Here is a 6377-nt window from a genome sequence, read left to right on the forward strand (position 1 = left end):
CAGTAGTAATAGGAAACGAATACAGAGATTATTAGGAAACTACAAACTACCCACATCAAACCACTCCTTTGGACCAAATGAACTAGCCCCTCTTTAGTCACAGCCATGCAGTATTTGCTAATTGCTTCGTGTGTCTTATTCTTTCACTAGACTGAATCATAAGCTCTTGGAGTAACTATGTCCTAAGCTCCTTTACTATTCTTCTGAAGTACCAAGCTCAAAGCTGTCCTAGAGTAGTCCCTTCGTGTGGGACCCAGCCCAGTCTAAACAATGCATCCGGACGTGGTGCATAAGTTCAGCAGGTGACTGTACCCAGGTGGTTGTTTGCATATGCGGAGTTGTCTTAGGAGAAAGGAGGAAAGGTGAAGGTGATGTGTGAAGGCCCGGGGAAGGGATAGTGGAGGGACAGGACGGCATTCGTCTTTTCTCAGCCGGGACTAATTAGTGCCGTGGGCTGAGTCTAGTGGAGCTGCAGGCAGAGGCTGTATGGACCACTCTCAAGAACTCTGAGATGTGGGGCACAAGTGGCCCCTGCCCAGGTGACAAAGTGTGACACTGAGCGAGGGCCAGAGTCATTCTCTCCCCTTCTGCTCTAGTGCAGGACAGCTCTGGCACAGTGAGGAATGAGGCTCAAGCAGCACTATTTGACCCATCCTGGAGGGCAGACAAGGATGCCCCTGGACACTGCTCTCTAGGCAGCGAATCAATGGGGAACCCAATGGCAGAGGCAAGGGACAGTCAACAGTCAGTGGCGGTCAGGGATAGAAGAAGGTGAAAGGACCATTTGTGAGCACAGGTAAGACACCTCTGGGGACCTGAAGAAATAATTGGAGGAGACTGTTGTGTAGACAAAGTGGTAGGAAGGAGGCAAGGACCTGTATCAGGTAGATGGGAGCACAAACCAGCAAAAGGCAAGCTATTAGTGTTGATTTAGCCTTATTGGTGTCTGTTGGTTGGTAAGTCTAGGATCTCTTCAAGTATCAATTAGATTACTGCTTTGACATTGAATGTATTTAATAATAGAAATGGAGTAAAGTGCTCAGAAACTTCTAAACTAAGATGATTAAGAACCATCTGAAAAGTAGACATTTTGTATTTTGAAAGCATTGAGCTCAACTGGGTGTTGATTTCACCCACTAATTTGCTTATTGGATCTGGACTCCTTACTGTTGGTACACTGTCTAAGTCAGGCTCTGATGTGACAAGGCCCTGGTCTTCTTGTTGACCATGGTTTCCCCAGTCCTTAGCACAGTGCCTAAGACACAGAGGCACTCCGTGAATACTGATACTATCCAGATGAGTCCCTACAGTAGCTAAGTCAAAGGTGCATATTACGAATCCCTTATTCCCTCTTTGACCTTTCACCTCTGAGAATTCTAGAGTGTATCACGTTATCAAACCAGCAAGCAAAATTCATCTTCTTCTTCAGCAGGAATTTCAGCTTATGGCCTAGCCATGACAGAGGGAGCATGATGAGATTTTGAGTCTGCATGAGAGGGTGGGGAATTTTAGCCCAACATCCTACACCTTGCCTATGAGTCTCCTTCAACGCCATTGAATGACATCTGGCAAAAGTCCCATGAGGCATCCCCAAGCTCTTGTGACTTTACCAGTAAGTACCATCTAGATTCATAGTTGCCTTGGAACTTTCCTGTGAATCTGATGGGGACACAGAGTGAAACACACTCACCTAGAATGGGGACCATGAGTCCCAAGTCAGGGTCCCAGATCACTGTCCTTCCAGCTCACTGCACACACCCTCCCAGGGCTTAATAGAAGCATGACCAGAGTTAGTATGTATTGATCTCACAGATATTGATGAGCATCAGAAGCCTTTATCCTAATTGCTCTTGGTTGAAGGTTGATACTAGCTCCTGCTGAAAACAGCCCACAACCTCATATTCAAGTACCCAGTCTTGTAAAACTAACTCAGGAGAGCTCTGTTCAATTGCTGGGCCTGTATTATATGACTGTGAGGTTGCCAAGGAAAATGAGTCAGAGTAATCCCTTTGCTAGGAGATGAGAAACAAAAAAATGCTGGCAGACCTTTAATGTTTTAATTACCTGCTTCCAGAACAATAAAATGGGATTCAGATCTTCCACTTAGAGTTGTACATTATTATGGTCCCATAAAATGCCTTGAACTGTTTCCTCAAGTTGTAAGCCTTAAAATTTTCCTTTCATCTGTATTCAACTATTCCAAAGACTAGACTTTAGAAAAGGAAGAATTAAATTTTCCTTTAGTGGCTTTAGTTACAAATATTGGAACCAAAGGCAATTTAAACTTTGTTACTTTCTTGAAAGATTTTTAAGGGTTTTTAAATACCTCCTGGGAATGATGACTAAAGATAATGTGGAATCCTGGAACAGAAAAAGGACATTAGATAAAATCTAAGGAAATTTGAATAAAATATGGACATTAGTTAATAATAATAATGTATCAATATTGGTTCATTAGTTGTGACAAATGTATGTACCACACTAATGTAAGATGTTAATAATAGGAGAGACTGGGTGTGGGGTACATGGGAACTCTGTGCTCTCTTCACAATTTTTCTGTAAGTCTAAAACTATTCTAAAATAAGTTTATTAAAAAAGAATGCCTTCTGATCTCATTGGTGACTCCTTGAGGATTATGTTTGTGACAACAGCAGAGCTCCAGTGGATATTTGGGTATCACAATTGGGCTAAATTGAGTACCCATGAAATGGCGTCTAGGTGTGATTCCAAATGATTTCTTGAGAACTCCTGGCCACAGGGAAAATCTGGCATCCTTAATGACCTTGGAGACCAGGGATTTCAGAGATGCAAATGGAAAATGATCCTTTTATGAGAGATGGATCAAAACTGGAAAGGAAAGGCATGAGGGAATACTGCGGGAACAAGTCCTAAGGGGAGTGTGTGTGTGTAGATGTGTGTTGTCTTCCGTTGTGTGTGTGATGCCTCCCTCAAGCGGCTTATGTTGCTCCCTGTGTCTAAGAGTGTTTTCTATTTCTCATCTGCTGAGAAACCACTCTCATCTCTTAAACTCTTCGAATTCCTCCTCTTTCACAAAACTCTAGTAGGCCAGGGGCATGGATGAGAGTTCTTGCCTGCCTCAGACCTATTTTTCTTATAGGGCCATATCCATCTACCATAAAAGAAATTACAAACAAGTTTTTATAAGCAACTATGTAATCATACAAAGAGCCCAGTACCTGTCTGTGTTAGGTTTTTAAGCCACTCCAATTGGGCTGTTCTTACCGTCCCTCCATTGATTGGAACCATTCTCTTCAGGTTCCCCGTGACGCCCAACCCCCAACGTGCCAAACCCACTGGTTCATTTCCTGGTCTTATTTTGTTTGACTGCTCACCAGCATTTGACATGGTTGCCTACTCCCTCCTTCCTGAGCAAAGAACTTTCTGTTCTTCCATGACACCACATTTTCCTGTTTTTCTTGCTCCTTCAGTGGCTGCTCCTTCTCGGTCTCTTTGGCTGGCATCTCCTCTTCTTCGCTGTCACCATTGCATGCCCCTGGCTTAGGCCTGGCTCTCTTCTCTGTGTATGTCCACTCCCTTGGTGATTGCATACTAATCCATGGATTCAAATATTATCTATGTGCTGATGATTAACTGGCTCCCAAACTCTTCCCAGAGCTTCCTGCTCATATACCCAGCATCTTACTTGATAGCTTTACCTGAATATCTAACAGACACCTTGAACTTCACTTGTCAAATATACAACTCTTGATTCCAAAGAGAGTTCAGACCACTGGGTAGAGAAGAGCTGTTACTGTATCCACATTTTCCTGCATAGACCTTTACTGCCCCTCAGCCCTGCGTTCCCAAGGCTAAACTAGCTAAATGTAGAAAATGGTCGTTGATAAGGGGCAACGGACTTTCAAATAAGACATGTGGGAGATACGTGTGTGTTGAAAATTGACTGAAATTAGGAACTATGTATACATATCTTTTATTGATTAATAGCATTGAACAAGTGCTTCTTTTGTGCCAGGTACTATTCAAAGTACTTTACATGTTTCATATCATTTAATCCTTTCAATAATCCTAAACGTAGATATTATGGTCCCATTTTCATATCAGAAAATGGAGACACAGAGAGGTTAATAACTTGCTTAATATCACAGAGCCAATAGGAAACAGTTAAGCTTTGAACCCAGACAGCCAAATATACTCTAGGGAGACACAGTGAAAATTACAGTATTTCCCACCCCAGGGTCATGTTCCTACTCAAATCACATTGCATGCCTTGTATTCTATTATTAGACTCTGGTCTTTAACCTAAATTGTGTATAGAAATCTTATGCCAGAGGAATAGGAAACAAAAGGAATTAAGTGAGTTCTATTATGTATAAACATTTCAGAAACACTTATTAAAGAAGGAACATTTATAAATTAGATTTAAAAATAAAGACAGCATTAACCACGTGCTGCTTCTGCTAACATAGGCGTGGAATGTGGGACAAAGATGATCTCAGAGAGTGAGCCAATGGGAAATCTTAACTGAAATATGTTGCTTCTGCACCTTTTGACCTGACACAAGTCCTTGTGAGAATTAACTAACCAATGACTGCAAACCCTCAAGCCTTTCCCTTGAATGACGTGGGATATGCTCAGCTAATTAGATTATTGGGGCTCAAACTCCCAGCCCGGCACAGCTGCCCCCTTGATCACACACCTATGGAGCTGTGTGGTCTGTCTGTTCTCCCCACGGACACAAAGACACGATCCACTGGACACTGAATTCTAAAAATTGTTAGTACACCAGCTTTAAGCAATAAAAATGTTGGTGTGGAAAAGAAAATTGGGAAAGCTGGGTAAGGTGTTGAAAAGCACTCATTTCTATAGGAAATTTATTGAAAGTGTTATTTTCAGAAAATGCCCAATTTCCGTAAAAAAATTTAATGAGAAATCTTTTTTTCCCAAAACATATTGCATTATTCCATCTAAAAATAAAAGTTAAAAACTTCCTAAAGGTCACTCTTTTCATTAAAAAACTTCAAGCAAATGAGATCGGATATTTTTGGTAGGTTTTAAGGACAGGTTTTTATAAATATTATGCACAATTCTTTTGAAACATTTCCTTTCCACAATATACACCAACACACTTATTGCTGAAAAACTGGCCAAAACATGTTTATTAAACAATGAAATATATACAGGACTGTGTAAGGACTACTGGTTTGGACTAAAACATCCAAATCATCTTGCCTTTTACTACACTATTAATCATGTTTTTTTCACTTTTGAATAAAAAGACCAATTTTTTTAAAAGTTAGCTAACCAATCCAAATGTTAATGCTCACCTAAACTTAGTTTCTTCCTATCTTCCTATGTTTTCTAATGAGTGGTATGTGAGAAAGCAGTAAATATAATACTATTAGGTAAAAACAGAGCAAAGAAACAATATAAGTTGATGTTTTGAGTTCCTGCTTTTCTTTGTGATCACAATAAGAAAAAGAGACATGGTACCTATCTCTTTTATTTAATTGTTATTTGGCATTGAAGGCCAACAGGAAAATATAGCCAGACTTTTAAAATAGAAACAAGCAGTCCAGATTCCATGGAGATATCTGTTATATAATATTAGCCTGAGTGAGTTTATCTGTTTAGGGACTACAGAGAAAACCATTTCATTCTTTGCTTAATGCACTGAAAACATTTCCTTTTAAAGGCAAAATCTCAGTAAAGAGCAATTCATATGCCTGGAACCCGAAAAGAGTGTTTCGTGGTGAAAGCCGTCCATAAGTGTACATTATGTTCAGGAAAAGCAAATACGTACTTCAAGAAGTAGGTGACGCCGACGGTGGCTCTTCAAACTGTCACAGAACTTTCCTGCCATGCAGCAGAAATTCTGAAGCTATTAAAAACTGTCTGTCATGCTAGATATGCCTTTTAAAAAAGAAGAACAGAAAAATTACTTACATCCCGGAGTTCCAACGCGAGGCTCGCTTCTCCACCCGGCAGACCTCTGCCTGATCCTTCACTCCGGCTTGACAGCTGGTTTAATTGGCCAGGCAGGATGGAATGCATGGTCCTGCACTTGCTGTTCTTTTCCGTTTGCAGAGGGCCAGCGGCCCTGGTCATTTCCATGGCAACCAGAAGGAAGCTGCTGGCCTACCAGTTTCATTAACCACACAGCAGGAGAGAACCTGCCTTGGTGACAGCTGGCCACTCTTTTGGGGTTCTAAAGTGGAAAGTTTCCAGGAGGAACTAAGGAGACTGCTGCTGTGTGCTGACCCCAAAAGACTGACAGTAATGGAAGAAATTCTACTTTAGCAGGAAATGAATGGATTAAGTGTAGAGCATAGAGACTCCTTGATACTTTTACTTTCATGAATTGTTCCACTCTTTTTGGCCTGATGCATTGTTACTTA

At 41.1% G+C, this 6377-nt stretch overlaps 1 protein-coding gene across 2 annotated transcripts in view; it reads right to left on the reverse strand.

Annotated features, from left to right (window-relative positions):
- EPCIP (exosomal polycystin 1 interacting protein) overlaps positions 1-6059 on the reverse strand; it is a 29476-nt gene extending 23417 nt beyond the window's left edge. For both annotated transcript variants that reach the window (XM_014827595.3, XM_070488791.1), the window contains exon 1: positions 5926-6059. The gene's annotated coding sequence lies outside the window, so the exon portion shown is untranslated. The remainder of the gene's footprint in view (positions 1-5925) is intronic.
- Between the last annotated feature and the right edge of the window lie 318 nt (positions 6060-6377).

This window comes from Equus asinus, chromosome 18 (assembly GCF_041296235.1).
Source record: "Equus asinus isolate D_3611 breed Donkey chromosome 18, EquAss-T2T_v2, whole genome shotgun sequence".
NCBI classification, from domain to species: domain Eukaryota; kingdom Metazoa; phylum Chordata; class Mammalia; order Perissodactyla; family Equidae; genus Equus; species Equus asinus.